The sequence below is a fragment of the Ostrinia furnacalis genome, unplaced genomic scaffold (assembly GCF_004193835.3).
Source record: "Ostrinia furnacalis isolate ACB-3 unplaced genomic scaffold, ASM419383v2 OfSCF3657, whole genome shotgun sequence".
In the NCBI taxonomy this organism is placed as follows: Eukaryota; Metazoa; Arthropoda; class Insecta; order Lepidoptera; family Crambidae; genus Ostrinia; species Ostrinia furnacalis.
Genome location: NW_021133896.1, coordinates 287,476 through 309,048, shown reverse-complemented (window position 1 = coordinate 309,048; position 21,573 = coordinate 287,476).

Below are 21,573 nucleotides of genomic sequence, written 5' to 3'. Positions count from 1 at the left end.
ATATTTTTACGGCGCATTCCGTGTAATAACAATAATAGCAACTCGCAACTAATTAAAAGGGAGACGGACTCGGGGTAGCTTCTTCACCTGATAACGGACTGTCAGCAAAAACGAGGGAAAAAGATTTTGCTATTTTTCTTTGTAGGCGCTATGAATTCTATCGCGATCGTAATAACTTTCATTTGTGCTTTCCATTAATTTTATTACGGTGGAATGATAATAAAGATTATAATAATACTGAAAAATAAAAGTCATTTTGTGTACTACTTTATTATACACTTAAGGCACTTCTTACTTTGCTAATGTTAGCTATAATTTCGTAGAGTTTAAGACGTGACGTAATAAAAATAGGCACATAATGGGCACTTTTTCATTAAATATTGTTCAAATTAAATATCAAATTGTTATAAGGTGCTAATTATAGGACATGTCCGACTCCCAAAGTCGTACTAAGTACCTAGATAGGTACTTAAATTAAAATTAATACTCTCCTTTAATTAGGCTGGAGCAATTTTTATGACCCTTCTGATATTTAGGCACTTAGGCATTTTAATTAGCCGTACAGTCTCAAGGACTCAAGTCTTTGTTAAATTTTTAACTAAACACCTTCCACTGAATTTGCTGACGCTCCTACAAGACGACTTCTAATTAGCAAGTTGAGAGCTAAATATTACATTTATGATATGCAAATATCCTTGAGTAAACTAAAGCCGTTGTTTTAATCTCGACTCTATCGAGCCAAAAATAAAGCACAAAATATTTTACCGTATTTTATCTTGGTAAAATTTTCTTCTTTATAAGGGAAACTCGTCTTATACTTAGTATTTGTTTTATTACAGTAAGTGCGGTTCTTACGGAGAAAAGGGGGGTAGTTTTGTTACACATTTTCAGACGGTCATTATTTTATGTTGAACATTGACTTAGGATAATTAATTGTTACTTGTTGCTTGGTTCATTTTGACCAGTTCTTCTTCTTCTTCTTCTTTTCAGCCAAATGACGTCCACTGCTGGACAAAGGCCTCCCCCAAGGTTTTCCACAATGAACGGTCCTGCGCTGCCCGCATCCAGGCTCTTCCCGCGACCTTTACCAGATCGTCGGTCCACCTAGTAGGAGGCCTGCCCACGCTACGTCTTCCAGCCCGTGGTCGCCACTCGAGAACTTTCCTGCCCCAACGGCCTACTTGATGTTTAATAAACATTGATATGTCCTGAGGACCTAACTTACTTACTAACTTACTTATTAAGGTAAATAGTTTATAATATTTTTACAGGCGCAGTGCGCATCCTCATACCTATTTACTCTCATTAACCGACTTCAACAAAAGGAGGAGGTTTTTTATGTATGCGCAGCGATTACGCCGAGATTTCTGATCCGATTTACGAAATTCTTTCTTTGATCGATGCGAAAATAAATAGTTGCCATTTGGTTCCATAAAAATTTTATTTAAGTTGATTGAGTAATTTTTATTTTATGAGCATTTTATACTTTTTAGTGGACTCTTTTTTTGCTTAGGTAATAGTGTACGTGTATTAATAAATACCTACTGCTATAATACCAATACCTATTATTTATTGCATTTTTTCAAATTGCAAGTAACTGTGAATCACACGTCTTATGACTCAAAGTACAACCACGCAGCCTCCCGATGACTCGATTTCGGCTTCTCAATCGAAAAGCTCATCGTTATTGGTTGCCTTTATTGGGCATTTTGTCCAATTAGTGTTAGTTAGTTATTAAAGACCCTCATTAAGATAATAATGAGTCACCAAATGCAGTCAGATGTCACCGGGAAGGATTGTGACGACTAACACAAGCGCAAGCGCTGGAGGGAGCGTGAGCGGGTTTTAGAAGGTAATTTTAAAGTCTTGTTGTTAATCAAAGAAAGACATCTTACTTAAGTAATGGATTTAATATTAAATTACAATATAATTTTAAAAACACTATTTCAATAATTAATACTGATGGGATGAGGACCCAATTTTCTGGATTTATTTTAATTAGTATGTGACAGAAAGAAAAGAGTCAAACAGTTATGTCAACTCAGTCGCTTCTGCGCTTACGCACACCACACCCTTAGAATTTTAACAATACTTCCGTTCATATCATGATCATTATGATTCCAGTAAAAAGTGTCACATTCAACAGAATTCATAGAAAACCTCAGATGCTTCACACATTAATTGTGCCAACTTAAAAACTGCTCGTTAAAATGCTTGCCCTATTACTGGTATTTTGGGAATTTTTCACGGTCACCACACTGGTATGTGGACCAAAAAAGGTCGGTTATATTTTTTCAACTTTTGATGAAATCGTAGAGTAGGCCTATGCGTATTATGGAGCTCTATACATGGTATGGTATTGTTTAAAAAAACAGGCATTAAAAGTTTATACAGTTCATGATCGGGTTTGGAAAGTTTCGTTTTTCCGATATTGGAAGAGTATTGGATAAATTCACAACTTTATCAATTTCGACGTGCCTTCGTCATCCAACAAACAAGGGTAGTGTATGAAGAATGCTTTGAAAAAATACCTAGATAGTGTTGCTATTCTGTAATTAAATTTTTTAGGAAATAAGTTCCTCAACCTACAAAGGACCTACTCTAGATTGCTCAAAGATCTGGAGATCAAAATAAAAGAAAGAAATCGATCATTAGCTATCAAAATTTTCTTTGACTGTTATTTTTTATCACATTTGAAAAAAGAACTCTACATTTTGTCGTTTTAAATGGTTGAGGTGTAACCCAATACAAAAGATAAAGCTGCCAGTATGTCGCGTGTTCAGCCAAACGAAAAAAGCTACCTAAACCTATCTTTTGTGAACATCTAATGCCAAGTCAACGCGTCCAAACAATTATACTTATCAAAGAAGGTCAGGAGGCAATTCATTAATAACGTTTCTGGACAAAAAATGTTATTTTGTTTACATTTATTAGTGGAGTGGTGAAGGATCATCCATCAACTTGGAAGATGAATTGCGGGCCAGTTTAGTCGGACGACATTGTATTAGACTGACTTCGAGTAAATCATTGTTTTTATGTGACGCGTTAATAGAATTAATGCTGTTTTATAGAGCTTACTTTTTATGCGACAGTGTCATTATTGTGTAAGAACTAAATTTTGTTATTCACGTACCTATAGTCTTTTCAAAGAACGTCTAGGTCCTGCAAATGTATCTCTAACAAACTAAAGTAGAGTTTGTTTAATAAATAAAAATGACTTGCCAATAAAACTATTTTAATGCTCGTAAACATTTGGTTACCAGACAGCCAAGCAGCACTGCTGGCCTTAAAATCCTTCGAACACACGTCAAAATTGGTGGAAACATTCACCGAGACACTGAATGCACTGGGAAATACCAACAAAGCAACGCTTACATGGGTATCAGGACATTCGAATATAGAAGGAAACGAAGTAGCAGATGAACTCGCCAGAGATGGAGCCGATACCGATAACCCTCAAATCGGGGTAGAACCGTTCTGTGGCATCACCAAACACCGAGCCACCACGCTACTAACCGCCCTCTGCAAACAAGAGGCTATTGAGTGGTGGAAGTCTACATCGGGACAAAAACACTCAAAAGCACTCATTCAGGGATATAGCAACAAAGTAACTAAAAACTGTTAAAGTTCAAAAGATACATACTTAGGTACATGAGATTAAATTGACGCATTAAATTATTTAGCAGAACATGGTCAATTCCATTAAAACATAAAACTATATTAATACTTAATATTACTCATAAAGAAATACATATGATGTTACCCGTTCCTCCTTTAATATCTATCTATACCTTAGTAGACATCTGCTGATTTAATCACACCTCAAACTTAAACCGAAAGGAAGCCAAGAGTCACATTTCTCGCGCGCCACACTAACGTCTCATTACGAGAGGGCACATGACTCCTAACGGCTCCTAAAAAACGAGCCGTTTTGTAACAGAAACGCCACAAAAAGTGCCAAATTAACTTTTTAAAGGAAACGATCTGTTTTTAGGAATGCCACGTGTGACAATGACGACGCGGTGTCGCATTCTATTTCGGATCTGACACCACATGGGCCCGTTGATACTTACTTTGTCGACGATAATCCCTCATCATTGGGGATATCCCTATTTTTAGCTCCACACGGATTGATGGCTCCTACACCCAGCGCTCAACTTGACTTTAATGTGCCCATGATATATCGGGCATCGTTACTGAGCTGACACATCGAAATGAATTCTTCTTATGAAATATTCTTTCTCTTGCACAACCTTTTATACTCTCAGTTTATTCTAAGGGCAAATAACACAAAGAGAATAGCCGAATTTGAAAACATAGCACCTCAATCTGTATTTCATTTCACAGGCAAATGTATTCAATAGTGAGAATAGGAAAAGACAAAACAGTGTTATTTTGTTTCTTTGACAAAAAGCCCTCGAGAAATGTACGAAAAATATTACTCGCGAGTGGATATAGAAAAAACTTACGCACGGAGTGTACAGACTGATAAAGGGAAAAGGGAACGCTCTTAACTGGTTCCGACATTATATTCGCATTTGAAGATCAAAGAGCATGTTGTGACACAAGCTGAGAAAAAGTTTGGTAGGTGGTCGTGAGGTGAGCGTCGCCCGAGGGCTCTCGTAACACCATCCTTGAGGGAGCTAGGCTTTGAAACAAAATGCGTTTGCATACATTAAACTGTAAGAATGTTGGAGATAGGGAGGGTAATGCCGACGGGTCTCTGGAGAACAGTGTTTCGGCGATTACGCGGCCGGAATTTCTCAACAGTAACTTGCCTTCTTGGCGAGATAGTTTGCACGTTACACTAGCTGAGTATTTTCGCAGTCAAAGCGGCTCTCTCGAATACTTCTGTGTTTCGAAGTATTTGAAAGGCCAATTAGGAACATATCTAAAGCGAGCCCCGGAAGCCAGCGGGTAGTTGGTAAATATTTGAGAGCTGATGAGTGACGGCACGTTACTGGTTTTTCAGTATGTAACAAAGGCCCAACTTCTTTGTTGGAGTAAATAAAATTAACGGTATTAATCCCATTTACAAACAGAAGGGAGAGGGTAGGAAGGAACATCGCACACAATTTCGGGATAGCGTTGTGCTGCCTTTCAGTTAATCTTAAAAATGTTGTGTTGAATTTTTTACTTTAATTTTTTTGTAAAATATCCTCGCAGTCGTAGAACTAAACAGCACTGTACTACCGATTCTCCATAATAGGTACAGTTTATATTGTAAAATGGCGGAGATTTAATGCAAATTATTTTCAACTTACACTTAATACATATATTGGACCCTAACAGTCGGCTCAAACCCTTAAGACTTTTGAAATCGGAGACCGTCGTCACAGGCGTCATTATAATACCTACATTATCTTCGAATTTAGCCGAGACGCTTTTAGGCTCAGACCTTTTTATATAACATAAAAATAGGGCTTCAATTGTGTACCTAAGACCCATTAGTTTAAACGTCTCAATTTGTAAGAACTAAATCTTTTTAAAGTCTGCAATAAAAATGTTTAATCAGATGACGCAATATTTAAAGCGTACTAATTCTCTCAAATTTCGAACACGATTCGTCTATCACACATAAAAACAAATGACTCTCGATTAAAATGCATTTTTTATCGACAGTCTTTTGTTTTTTCTTCATTTATTTCGCCAACAACAATGTTTTGTTACAGTGTTCATGGTGCACATCACTACCCGCAAACACAAGGTCCGCAGGGAGTTTGTTTGTATGGCGCGATGCACGTACAGTACACGGCTTCAACCACGGTAAAACTTTGATTTGATTCACTCTGCTCTAAAGTGGCTGCGTACATCGAAGTAACGCTTTAAGTGAAAAGGTTTTAGTATTGTTTTGAAAGTTGTAAGTGATTTCTGACTCGAGACAATATCGAGACTATCGATTTGAACTCGATATTTTTGTTGCTAACTTAGGGACGTAAGGTCAAGATGATGAAGTCAAATTTTGAAGAAATAGTACAAGCTTTACTTAGTTTGGCAGTTTAATACTAAATGACGCAGTATAAATGTCCAAGATATTTATTTGTTTGTAACTAGTGCTCATAACCTACGTTCAGTTGGGAGCAGTACCTACCTTTACATTTAACAACAACTGACCTGTTTTTTAGTCACAAAAGAATCAGTTAAACTGTCCTAAAACTCAAGAAAATACAAAACCAAACTAGATGTAACATTGAATTGTCTTCAAAGAGAATCTTAGCATTATACTGAGTGAGGTTGTGAGATGACAATAAGACCCGAGTCATACATAATGAAACAGGTCCAGAGGGAATCGATGTAAGCAAGCTTTACTAAGAGCCAACTAATAACCTTACTGCAGAAGTGAGGTTTCTAGTGTAACATATTTCATGGAGTAGATTTTCATTTCAATTCTTATGCCATTAAAACTCTAAATAGCTAAAAATGATATCCAGCAACGAAAATGAAGCACGGGAGAAAATAGTAGACGTGTCAGTTGTGTAAAATCTGAAAAAAAAAACGGAATTATATTTTTTTTTAACTTAAATAGCTGAAAACTGGACTGTCGTCTACGGTGTTTAAAGGCCGGCAACGCACCTGTAACGCCCCTGAGACTGCAGGTGTCTATTGGCGACGGTAATCACTTACCATCAGGTGATCCGTCTGCTCGTTTGCCTCCTGTCAAATAAAAAAAACGTCATCCATGCTAGCAAACCACTACAGCTATTTAGTCTGCAAATAAAAACAAAAACACATCACTTTCATCAACAAAGTTGTTTAAAGGGCGATTCACTCTACCGGTGCTGCTCGAAGGCTACGAAATCATACTTCTAGAGCTCTTCTTCTTGTTCTAAACAGCTGAGAACGTCATCCACAGCCAGTCTGAAAATAAAAACAAAAACACATCGCCTTAATCAACAAAGTTGTTAATGCGCGAGTTGACATCTTATTATCGCGATCGTAAATTGCTCGCATCAACTATTCGCTTCATTCAAGGCTGGGGTGCGTTTATGTCTACATAGAAGGCAATACTAGTAAAGTCAGCGGTGATAAACATGTCCGGTGGACAAAAGAAGATGGGACGGTATACAGGGCTGTCCAAAATATAAATAGGTCAGAGGCAAGCTTAGAAGCGGTTAAGTAAGAAAAATATGACAGACGTCACCAATTTCTCGATAAAAACATGAAGAAGAATCTAAGCCCGAAAAAGTATCATTTGTACAGACAGCACATCAAGCTAAACACTGGAGTATCTTATGTAGCTGTAATAGGTCCAATTTTGCAACAAAAAAATAAGTCTGATTTGTTCATACTGCACATTTGTAGGGACCTTGACATGATTTATTTTTATTTTTATTTAATTCCTAAACTTAATTAAAATCAACACTGAATTAATGAATAGTCTTAATACAAACAGAAAAAACCCTTCTTTAATTTAGTACCAGCATTAAAGTTCAAAATTTCTCTGCTATTTTTAGTACAAAGTATTCTAGTTAATAGCAAAATCAAAGCTAAAAAGATCGCTACAATTTAGCTTAAAACTAAACGCTGTTATTCGGTTTAAAGTTTTAAAATCTCTAGGCAACTCGGTCAAAAGTAGGGCTGTCCACATTGCATTCATGAATTAAATCGTTTTGAATGCGTTTGAATATTTTTACTAGTAGCAGAAAATGTAGAGTTTATAGGAATTGGATTATATCAAAGATTTTACGAGTTCTAAGCTTCATGATTTGAAAAAGTGAATTCTGTTTAATTTCATTTCATTTCAACACCTTACTGGGCTGATTTTCGATTTTTATTAATGTTTTTCGTAATCTAGGGGGATGGTTAAAAGGTGAGAAAACATGGGACGAGGAAGATAGTAAATAAAAACAAATCCCATGAAGGTTTGTATCGCCTAAATAAAAACTAAAATCACCGGATCTTCTAATAAATAAAAAAATAATATAATGGTATCGTGAAGATTAAAAATTTTAACGAAAACCCAACAATTCATTTTGTGCCAGCCCTGTCCCTAGCAATTTAATGTAGTAAATCCACAGGGCCCACTTACCTCCCTCGAAACTCATGCGATATTGCGTTTTTTCTAAACCGCAAGCAAGGGTGCCACGAGCGCACGGAAATAAGGCCATCGTTTTATAGCCCACGGAAATGTTTCATGTGTAAAAATGTTAAGAAAAATCGCCATGGATACCTACACTTCAATGTGACATGGTTTTTGTAGAATTTTGAGTCGTCTTCTGGTGGATTCGACCAAACAAGAGTAAATACTAATCTCAGAATAAATTGTCAGTTTTGACATATTTATTTCCCATACTGAAACTGTCAATGTGCCAGTTATAACTGGAGTTATTCTCGGATAAAAGTTTGGTCGAATTAGGCCTTAACCTACCTACTATTGGACCATGGATCTTCAAACTTATCTCAGTATCTACACGTCAATATTAATACTTACATTTGAAGCATCTGCATAGTCTGTTAGGTACGTATATTGTAAAATATTCGTACGTGATCAGCATAATTCTGAAAGACCACCCCGAAAAAGTCGTCTTATGAGACAATACCAAAATATCAAAATAAATCACCATAAACTGATTTCAAAAGATAACGACTAATCCAATTACACATATCATCACTATAAAAAATGGCGTTAATAAATTGCGCTTCTACACGTTAGATCCCCAATAAAACGCTTTCGTAATAACAAATCGCACTCGCGGGACTGTTTGAGTTACATTTTTCCCTTAAACCATAACAAATTTCCAGATTACTTACGTACGGGGCACGGGGTGTTTTTGCCCATCACTATCCCGTATTTATTGCCCCTACCCCAGGCTAAGTTATCGAAAATATAATCCCCTGTACGCAGGGAAAGTTCCACAGCTGATTACTACTTAGATGTGAAGATGCGACTAGTTGATATGGATGTTATTTCGAATGTTACTATTAAACAAAATGTTTAGTCCATATTTGCCAAGTTTATACAGGATGTTAGGTAAATGGGTATATGAGCTGACACTAGCCCAATAAATTTTATAACATCCGATTTGTATGAAAATTAAAATAATTAAAATGAAGATATAAATTTTCTGACTTCACCATACCATTTATATGCCCATGTCAACATGGGCCAGTGTCGGCTCATATACCCATTTACCTAACACCCTGTATAGATACTTTTCTAGTAACGTTTTTAGTTATAAATAAAGTTGGTATGAGTTTTTTAAGAAACCTTGACACACTTAACTTTATGATCGATTTGCTACGTGCTTTTTATGTGACTGATAAAGAATGAATCTTACTTTATCTAGCGGCAAAGTTTGATTTATTTTATTTTAATAGCAATTATTAGCTAATAAGTACATAATGTAGTCATTTTTAAATCTGATCTAATAAGTACATGTGTAATTATTTCTAAAAAGAACCATGACGATGTTATAAGTACTACATTGGCGTGTAACACCGAAATTTTCGAAACCATACTCACTCCAATGGCAGATCCACACTATTCTTTACCATGACAATAATCCGGGGTTATTTTCAAAGTTCCGAGTTGCGGCCAAAAGAATGAAATCCAAGGAAATCCCCGCGAGATTAATATTATTTTATCGCCAACAATAAATAACGAGGGAATTCAATAGTGAGGTAAGCTGATTCACAAGTTTTTTGACGCACTAGCAGAAAACTTCTCAGGTTCAATCTGGAGGAGATTTACCCCAATCATACCTTATTAGCGCTTTGGAATGGAAGGAACATCAAAAACGTTAATTTTGTTAGTAAAAGTACCTAATAATTACCTACTTCTAAAAGCTTGAAGGGAAAATGAAAATTTGCAGGTTGGATTATAATATTTAGAAAATTAAATAAACTTCATGATATTGTAACTATAGGTGAGTAAGGAAAGCGAATAAAAAAATTAGATTTGATGGTTTAAGTACGACTTGCCAGTATGCAACTGGATAAGTAGGTTAACTTTTTCAGTAAGTAGGTACACTGAAAAAGTATTTTATGGGTGTACGTTAAAAGTCGTTAACTAGCGTTGCATCGGTCCGATTGAACCACACTAAATACCTCTATCGGTAATCAGAGGTCATATCTCTGGTACCTACTCACTGTTCTCTCACATCACACGATATTATTAGAATAAGAGCAAGCACTGTGTAAAATAAAATAAATCGAATTTCGAAGTCGAAATTATTAAAGATGATGAAAATCATAATAAAAGAATCAAACTGTAATAAAGTAACACACTAGACTTATTTCACACAGACGATCAAATTCACAGAAGATTTATTGGCGTCCCCAAATGACAAATACTCATACCGTCTGCGATACAATTTGTATCTATTTCGTTGGTTTCAATGGAGCGTTTTGGTGTAATAAATAAAGTTAAATCAGAATAGTAATGCAATATTACTCAGTAAGGGTTTCTGTACTGACAGAATAGTCGATATCGGAATTTATGACTCGTCCGCGCGTGAGACAGACGGTGGGCCTGTTTCCACTGTCATAGTCCGGCATTCTTGACGCTTTTTCTTAAGAACTCCAATTTCGGGTTTTAAACTTTCGCATTCCATTTCAACTAATAAACAATAGAAAGACACGGGTCTTTAAACGTCGCGTTAAGACCCGTGTCTTTCTATTTTAGTCCAAATTCGGGGTATAATACCATTTATGTGTAGGCTTTTTAGATTTTACTAAAAGCAAATCAGTACCGATTGACTATCTTGTGAAGGTTGCGGAAAGTACCTGGAAACGTGCAGCGCAGGAATATGGTTGTCAGGAAAAACCAGCCAGTGTGCCTATTCACATTCATTAGTTTCTATTTAAACTGATTTTTTTCAAGCAGAAGTTAAAATAGTTAACGTCGAAATGTTCAATGTAAATGACTTTTGTATGGTTAGAAAAACGAAACCTCTTTTAGTTTCGATTTTATTCATGGCGTCTTACAAACGGACTGAAATTTTAATATAAGTATGGCACTCTATCGGATGATCCTTCACAATGGAAACAGTGCCGAATGGTCGAACCAATGGTGAGGAAATATTAAATATTGTAGAGTATCCCATGCAGATAATTGCGTTTGCATTAAATATTAGCAAAGGTCTGACGTCTCAAAACGTTCTGACTTTTACGGCCACTTTAATACAGCTACGATTTTAATATTTTCCAAGTCAGTGGAATTTATACGGCATGTCAGTATATTTTTCATCGTGGCTCCTATAAAATGTGTTATAGTGTAACTAGTTATGTTCTTTGCGGTTTCTTTTGCTAAATTGAGCATGGAAAAAGATTTTACTTTGGGAAAGGATACAGCCTAGGCTTTCCTTTGTCGCAATAAAGCCTAGAAGTAGTGAATCGGTATTGAGTACCGAAATGAACATCTATGGAGAAATCAGTAGTTATCAAAGTAGTGTCATGATGCTAGTGTTTATTCAATGTATAGTTAACTGCATATTAAAATACTTATGCATTATTTTGTAAAATTGCATCTATTTTAACTAAGTAGGTAAATAAGGACCCACAGTGTCCTGTCTGTATTAAAATTAGTCAAGTTACCAAAACTGACTTCATTTAGATAAAACATTGCACCAAAATCCATCATAAGAGAGATCCGCTAAATAATTTGCCTCTAAAACGGCACGAGTCATTTGTAAAAGAGCTTATTATGAGAAATTGCCAATTTTCACGTGTGTCCTATTTTACGTCACCAAAAAGATTGAGCCATAAATTGAGCCACGTTTCATTTGTACTTATCGTATAAGCGGAATAGCGTCATTTCTTTTATATCACGGAAATTTTCGATTAAGGCGAAAATTATTCAAGATGGTTTCTGTTATTTTTTTTTCGAGGAGCCAACGTCGTTTCTTTTTGGAATGGTATAGGTATTTTGTGTGTTGTGCAGAGTCCAAAAATATGTTTGCTATACTCGTATTTATCAGCTAGTAGCAGCATTTTATTTTTACTTCCAATGTCAAACAAGCAACTTTCATAATATTTTTATAATTTTATGCTGTGTAAAACGCAGTCACAAAATATTTTGTGACGCAACTTAAGGCGCAAAAATGCAGAATAAACTTTCATTTGTTAAAAATAGGTTTCTATACAGTTTATCCCACTCGTAGTTTAATAATTTTTTAATTTTAATTCTTCTACTTAATTTAATTGCATTAACAAGGTAATCTATGAAATTATACCACAACCACCATAAACTTATCACATAATAAATGTAATAGGCACTAATTAAACAACAGCACACGCTACCAACATACCAGCATGCCATAGCAAAGTATTTGTATACAGAACACGTGATCAACATAAACCGAGTTCGTTCACCCCTCACAAATATGAAATGCACCCCCACTAAGACAAATTATTTCATTTCCCCACCCTAAGGGACAACATACGTGACTGCGAGCATCACTATGAGTTCAGATGTTATATGGCTATTTGATGGTGCTGGTTATCATAGTAAAAGCTGTTGTATTTAAAGTTGAGGAGGGTTTTAAGAGGTTGTTAAAATCAAAAAATCTAAATCAAAAATATTTTATTCAATTTAGACCACACACATCAAAATATAGTTGATAAAAAAGGTAGCCCTTATGGGGCACTTTACATGTCTCCTTATCTTTTGTGCCCTACCAGCGCTTCGAGACAAATTAAAATAGTAAGTAAAAGCTGAAGTTTCTACAGGGTGTTAGGTAAATGGGTATATGAGCCGACACTAGCCCATGTTAACATGGTCATATAAATGGTATGGTGAAGTCAGAAAATTTATATCTTCATTTTAACTATTTTAATTTTCATACAAATCGGATTTTGTAAAAATTATTTTGTATGAAAATTAAAAAAAACAAAATCATGATATCAAATTTCTGACTTCACCATACCATTTATATGCCTATGTTAACATGGGCTAGTGTCGGCTCATATACCCATTTACCTAACACCCTGTATTACTCATACTAAAATTTTCCGTGGCATTGGTTAATATCTAATATTGGTGGTCAAGTTTATTTTTTTTCCGAGTTTTCTAGGTTGGCTAGAACGTGGTAACATTTTGTTTGTATGAGATGATTAATAACAGCCCCTAAACCCTTATCATTTAGGTAATACGAGTATGTAAGATATTTTATAATTTTCTCTCGCTAGGACTGCTAGAGCCGACCCTAACAAAAGAATATAAATAGGTAGCATATTTAAACCAGTCTGTTTTATCCTTATGGAAAAAAATGGCAGTTGGGGTAAGGGCTTTGACACCAAACAGTCATGAAATAACAAAACACTATCAGTGTTTTTATTGATCAGTAAAAAGTTGACAAGTCACGTACCTAATTTTCAGCCCCCCTAAAGAAACTGCCAATCAAAAATGAAATGCCGATGCGTCAGTCAATAAAAGTGATGGTCCTATGGGGAATTCATATTACGCGGACATAGGGCTTTAAGTTTATTGGATACTAGTGGTGCATGCGACTTCAAACGCGTTATATGGTTATATCTTTTGAGCCTAAAATACCCCTAATATGGGGGCTACGTCCAGCTGAGTTAAATAATTATGGGATAAATCTTTTTAAAATAAAATATAATGTTGGTGCCTAAAATTTTAAGGTATGTAGTCATCGAGTTCAATAGGTAACATACCTATGTAGGTACCAATGAAAGTATTGAAAAAAAAACTATTTTGATTTGCACTGAAATAATTTCTGTAGAACATTTTCTAGAGGTTTACGGTTATCATAGCATATTACATTTGACTATGCCATTTTGGCTGTAGTAAAGTTTTGTTAGTAGGTATCCGAGGAACCATTACATCTTTGCTCAAGCGTAACACAACGTACACAATATTATGCTCAGCAAAAAGCTAAGTGAAACCCATCTTATACGAATGCTACATTCTGTCTTGTAACAAGGCTTCATTCCTTATTTAGGGTTCCAGGTACAGCGCATCTCCCAGCGACGACCCTAAATTCATATTACTTCCAGTCGTCTAATAAGGCGACGTATACACGAAATTGTTTCCTTACCGTACACTTTGTCACAGTCAACGTGAAAACGTCCAAGGAAATTGGCCCTGGGTTCAAGTGAGCAGAGCCATAATTAGGACTGGCTAATGTTCCGGAAAAACAATTTCATAAAACATCTCATTTCTTGCGGAGCTAGCGGGGCCGCATAAAAAGAAATAAGACACTAAATAAACGTCTACTTACACGGTTGGCTACACCTTTATTTTGGAGGACGCGATGAAAAATGTCCCGTTGTCCTTTTGTCAAACGCTCTGGGTGCGTTCGGTTTTGCGTGAAAGAACAATTTGTGTAAAGCGTGAATTCGAATTAAAATTGCTCGGAGGCAGACGCCCGAGATATTACAATTCGGGCCACAGATCGATGTGACGAGCTCTACCGTAGTTCAAAGCAATAAAAGCTATAATCAATTAACCAGGCGCTGTTTAAATTTGTAAACACTTCACGCGTTTTGAGGTACATAGAAAACCTTTTGCAGGAAATCGTCTGTCGCATGTTTTGCCGGGAAATGTCCACTTTGGCGGCTTTTGTTGAAATTCCGTTGATGTTTATGGGTAAAATGTAATTTTCCATTTTCTGTAACATTTGCTGATTTAAAATTTTCAATGACTGCAGATTTATTGGCGAAGCCATTGTTCTTGCTGCTGAATGTTGGATTATCATCAGAATATATAGCCCGGATTTCATTGGAATACTGCAGTATATGAACATAGCGTTATGTATGGATCGCAATGTCATCGGAGTGGAATGAAGCGAAATGGATACTGTATTGCAGTGACATATCTAGTCGCATGACAGCGTATAGTATAAAGTGACGTCAGGGTGCATCTATGGTTCCTATGTGTAGACATCTGCTCACTCACACTACTAAATAATTGGAAATCTTTTTTGAACTTTGAAATACCTAATCAATAAAACTGCATGGATTTTCTAAAAGACTGGAACCGGAACATTTTAGATTTTCTTCTAAATCTTTACCAATGAGTGATTTAATCTTCGTAGATAAAATGTATGGCCTTAGTAAAAATCTGCGTGTGCATGAAGGCGCACTTAAATTGTCATTCCAAGCGTTGTGACCCTCAAACAATATCTACGTAAATAATAAATCGAAATTAAACCTCTTTAGGCTGACAGGCCAATTTTAATCTAGACGAGAATACTCCGAAATTCGTAAAATAAAAGCCCTCATTTCAATACGATAGCAAATCGCGTCAAATTAATGTCAAGCGTCGCTTGAACCTTTAAAGATTGCAAATTAGCCTGCAACTGGACTTACGAAATTCATCGTAAAATTTTTAATGCCTGAAAGCTTAGGCTTGTAACCGTAGGTTAATAAATTAGACTCAGTAGAATCTCTTGTTACAAGCAATTTACAAGTGTCCGTCAAATCAAGTGNCACTGTGGGCCCGGCAGAGGTCAAAAGTCAAAAAAATCAGTTGTCTATTAATCTTTTTTTATTTACGCAGATAGATAGTTAAAAACCTCTAGTTTTAGAAAATATTAAAGTACCAACATGTTTCTTAACAAATTGGTATACTTTTACGAGTCAGAAGTCATTGCTTGCAAGCCTAAGGACGGTTGCTATCAGCGCGTCCTAAGTTTATTGCTTTGTTTACATAAAGTTTTGTTTATAAATTGTATTTAAAACTAGTGAATTTAACAATAGAAATCCTGGAAAAAGGTAATGTGTAACTTGTTGTCAAAATTTTAAAGTTATATGGCTAGTATTAACATGTCAAATATGATGAAAATAATTGATAATTTATTGAATATTTTTAGACTTTTAGTTTAGTTCCCCGTCGTGCCCCGTAACAATTTATACGTCATTAGTTAGCTGACAATACGCTTTATTATATTTTGTATGCAATTTCACCCAAGAGTACCAAAGGTCTTGACAGTAGGGGTCCAAAGTTGCATTATTAACTTAGTTTTAAAATTCAAAACAATTGATTTTTCTGTTATAAGCTAAGAAATTCATTGCTCGTTTTCAAGATTGTTAGTATTTGAGCAATGGAATGTTAAAAAAAGTCACGAATGCTGAAAAGTCTCGTCTTGTGTACCAACATCTAAAGTTATCATTAGTTAGTGATGAGAAAAATATTGACATGCAGAATTTAGAAAATAAGAGTAATTACATGTGCAAAAAAAATTGTGAGTGTTTTAAAAAGGCATCTCAGTCTACAAAAGTTTTCAAAAATAGACAATCTGACTGGTTAAGCGATCCTTATATCACTGGTTTGCGAAATTTGCCTAAAAAAAGGAAGTCTTCTTTACCCAAAGAGTGTATTACTTTAATTTCAGTAGAATAATATAATATTATACAATGTTTTACAAAGTATTTTATTTTATTAAGAAGTTTTCCACTTTTGACCGCTGTTACATAGACGCGGGACCACCGTGCGTTGGTTAATAAATTACACTCAGTAGAATCTCTTGTTACAAGCAATTTACAAGTGTCCGTCAAATCAAGTGGCAGTGGGCGGGGCACATAGCTCGTAGAGACGATGGCCGTTGGGGCAGGAAAGTTCTCGAGTGGCGACCACGGGCTGGAAGACGTAGCGTGGGCAGGCCTCCTACTAGGTGGACCGACGATCTGGTAAAGGTCGCGGGAAGAGCCTGGATGCGGGCAGCGCAGGACCGTTCATTGTGGAAAACCTTGGGGGAGGCCTTTGTCCAGCAGTGGACGTCATTTGGCTGAAACGAACGAACGAACGAACAATAAGTGTCCGTGCAAGGTTGGCTAAATCTGAAACTACATAATATCTTCACTGAAGTAGTAGTAGTCTTAGAAAGATGCAATAATAACGATTTTGATAAAAGATCGTATGTTCACAAGGTGGCTGCAAGCGGGTTGAAGAGGACAACGAAGAATCGGGCTCATTGGCATATCCTGGTGAATGTTTATAATCCAGCAGTGGCCTGAGGTAGACAGGTGATGATGATGAGAATTGTAAGTTATGTGTAACATTTTCCTTTAACTTTCTGTGTGTGACTAGGTTGATTGTTTTTTTTTTTGTTTTTTGTTTTTCCATAATAGACTACTGAGTTGTTCTTACTAACATGTTGTTGTGATTGAATATTCCACATCAAATGGCTTTAACCTCAGATCATAGAAGGGAATATGATCTGAGGCTTTAAAGTAGCCAGGGATTAAAAGATATAACTTAGAAATTATTTTATAAAGATTTTCGCCTAAATTAATGCCTGAGCAGAAACAGTGTGCAGAATTAGTATACAGTCGAATGCTTTTAGTTTCAATTTTGTATTAAACTTTCGTAGATTCGCAGCTGAATATTATTTGGAAAATTTTATTCTTGTCGGTCCAAGTGTTTCAATCACAAAATTAGCATCTGGTGCTTGTAAAATCTTGACTTTATTTATTGTTTGGAAGGTTGTTTGAATCATTCTAGATTCTTAACCCTAGATAGCTAACCTTCCGGCGTACCCTGTTAAAGCTAACCATCCGTCGAAACGACGGGTATTAAAAAATCATTATTTTTTGGACGAAGTAATTTAAAAAATCCAAGTCTTTTTTACAGTTTGGATCCTTCATATATTTGTGAATAAATGTGCATTATTTAGATTTACCTTATTTATTTATTTATTAAATTAAAATATTTTTTCTTAGATCTCTAAAGAAATTGGAACATTTTGTAAGTAACCACTTTGACATGCAATTTCAATGAAAATTTTAAATAAAACAATCGGTTTTTTGACTTAATATGGTACGTAAAAACATTAAAAGTAATAAAATCATAAAATATTTTTTTTCTTTTTAGCGCAAGTGACACAAAAATCAACTTTATGTTTACCGCATATTTTGATATGATATAATGCTGATTTTTGTAATTTCCGAGGGAACGGTATTTGAAATAATTGACGAATCACGTTCCACGTCTGAAGACAAGTCTGGTGGTGGGATTACTTAACTTTCCTCATAATCTGATGGTTAATAATTACGATTACTTTGCACATCATCTTCCACCAAAAAGTCTTCGGTATCACGGGCTGGACTAGCATCCAGGGCATCGTTAGTAACTTCTTATAGTTGTAGATTTATTATTTTATCGTTTTTTAATGAAAACAAGATGAACATCTAAAAAAATCTCAAATTTATTAAAAAAATGTATGCGGGCCACTCGAACTAAATTACTTACGGTAAAGCTAACCATCCGTCGAAACGACGGGCAAAGATCAAATATCCTAAAAACTATGAAACTTACCTGTCTACTGCCTACACCACTGCAAAGGACTCCCGGGCCTCTGAGTTGACTAGTCGGGACAAAACGTTTGGACGTGGCATTAAAAAGTTACAACGTTATTTCTTTTCAATGCCCGTCGAATCGACGGAGGTTAGCTATCTAGGGTTAAATGAAATTGCATTGTAATTATCATAATAACAAAAATTATAATAAAAGCAGGTTAGTTAGCTTGTTTAAATTACGTGTCACAGTGATTATTTTTCTTTTGTTTTACTTGAAATGAAGCAATTTTCGGCACGTGAATACGAGTATACCTCCTTGGTATAGTCGTGCTAAGTTTTCTTATGTAAGATTTTGAACATGAAGTTTATGCTTAAATTATTTTGCGCCTGCTAAGTACTGGAAAACTTGATGAATTGTCACATCACAATTTATTTTCTTCCCCAAATACTCCAGAAACTTTTGTTTTTAATATTTTCTCTATTACTTAAGTATTTGATGCGGCCGAAATAAAGTAAGAAATAATGTTCTTTATCAAAATCTTTGCACCTAACGGGGTTTGAACCCGGCACCGCTAATCGTGCAACTTTGACAGAGTTAAGCAGATTTACTCACTTCCTAACCTTATTTTACTGTGCGTTATTGCCCCAAATGTCAAAGTTTGCTCGCTTTCTCCTTTAATGGAATTGACGTAATATAATTACATGTACATAAACATTCGTTATGCCGATAATGGGAGTGTTATCTGCGGAAACTTATTAAGATAAGCCGTCACGAATAAGGGATGCTTAGGCGAGACACACACGAGCTAGAATTATGTATAGTAAAAAGTTTTTAGGTATGTTTGTAACCATTGTAAACCTAAGATGTTAGGATTATATTATCTTTGGAAGTGTATTAAATATTAAGAAGTTAACTGTTTCCGGTAGAACGTTCTTTCCTCTTCCGGCTATGTACGAACAAGATGTGTCTGTGTAAGAACCCGAATAATAAATGCTTATCTCGCTAACTATCGGTCTTTTCATTAAAGAAACACAAGTTCTGATATAAGACAGGAGTTATGATGAGTTTGGAGCTATGTGACGCAGTTTACCTAGAATTTCTAATGTTAACTTACTAATATTATAAATGCGAAAGTTTGTATGGATGTCTGGATGTCAACATGTTTGTTACTCTTTCACGCAAAAACTACTGAACGGATTTTGATGAAACTTTACATTATTCTTTATAACCCAGACCATCTATGATTGCAGTGTTAGTTAATGTTGAAGTAGTTCTATTTTTATTTAAATGACAAGTTCAAAACTTGATTAATTTCAACGTCTATCATCCGGCGGTAGTGGTGTATGTACTTACCTACATAGTTTCAGATCATTCCTTTGACAAAAACAAAGTTTTGCTGCCAATGACGTCACTAGAAATAAACAGCACGTTCTCTCGTTCTATTAAAACAAAACACTGTTGCCAAAAACGTACACCACTACACAGCTCGCATGAGGCCGCCTTTAAATTGGTTACAAATGGGATGTGCGTGTGCAGCGTGCTTTATAGGGTGAAATAGGCAAAATGGATACATTACCCTTCCTATCGATTAGCCTGATGGACAGCCCTAGATTATGTGTAATCCCATAAAAGGAATTAACTGCTGCTTGTGTTATCTTTATATTGGTGATTCGGACTGGGCAGGGCCTGGGAGGTCTATAAAAGCTCTATAAATAGAGTGACATTGAGTGCTCTCTGGAGTTTATTTTCACACTAAGATTTTTATATCGTATTTATAAGTGGCCATGTAAGCAGTAACATTTTTATAATTGGGCATAAAAATATATTTCGGATGATGAAAATAACATATCAGTCTATTTCTACAACAAATTATTTGCCACCGGGATTCGAGCTTTCGTTCATAGCGTTCGTTCACATCGTAGCGTTCATTCATTTCCCAAAAAGAAAATAATAATAATTTCGTCACACCAATCTTACTAGACACGGTGACGATGTGATGGAAATAGCTTTAATTACTCATATTATTTTAATAATAGCACATTTAACAATACCATTTGCAATTAACAGTAATAAACATTGTAATTAAAAAGCTGCGCGCGTGCGTGGCTAACGTTGAAATATGCGAATGTCACTTTGAATGCGATGGTGACGTTTAGTCACGGTACCCTTTTGCGAATGTACAGTTACTGTCCAGATTAGGGTCTTTCGTTCACCCCTTGTACCTACCGCTACAATACCAGTCATGTACAGATGTAGAGGACCTATAACTTGACCATCAATACCAGAGGCCATAAAAGCATATAGGCGACTTTGATTATGATAACTTCTGACGTTGTAGACTTTATAGAATAGTAATTTAAGCCAGTCAATCATCGGCCTAATGGCACCTGCAATTGCTTCGAAAATTAGAAGGTTACGCTTAAGAAAGATAGCATGAAAAGTTATACTTATTCATTTAAAATTATAAAAATAATATTTTTTAATTTAGGACACTAGCCTTATGAGTGAGAGGCGTACAAACAGTGCAACCATACTCGCGAGCAAAAGAATTTAATCACCCTATTCGTTTGAAGTGATCTTTAGAACTATTATGACTATGAAGATTAAATAATTATGAAGTCTAAGTTTATATTTTAACTCGATACCGTAACTGCATTCAAACCTACTAATCATTGAGTTCTTCCGATCGCTCGGATCAAAACACAAGGGGGTGATTCCATATAGGAGAGGCATTATATGAGAGGCATTGATGAGTTATCAAATTAATCTTACAGAATATTTTGATGTTTATGATACAGAATATTGACCCTATACTCAACTCGTGACCAAACTCATCCACAAGTCGGGACGCAAGTCAACACACGGGTCCTGCTTTACAGAAATAAATTACACAAACAATTAAATATCGGCAATCATGCGAACATGGGGTGCGACAATTTGTCTGGGCCGGACGGTTGGGGTGACTCGCGTGATTCGTGATCGTGATACAGGATGATTCGAGGAGCTCTTTTTCTAAGGACACAGAATTTATTTAGTACTTAGTTTTATTTTGTCAATTTTATTTCCTAGTTTAAACTCCATTGTTTTCAATAAACTTTCGGATATGATGATGAGCAGACGACGCCGCATCTCTTCAATCTGCCCGCGACCATGAGTCGTGCAACCGAGCCGAAACGTCGGGAGGGTAAATATTTTATTTACCGTTAAAATAGATATTGTTGCAATAAATCCCGTGAAGTGATAATAATTTTATGATGATACACAATAAAGTGGCAAACGTGTTTTTTATTGATTTCAGCATTTAACATGGACTACTTGTAGATTTTATTGGATTGTAATAAATAACTTAGCTGACGGAGCTAAATAGCTTT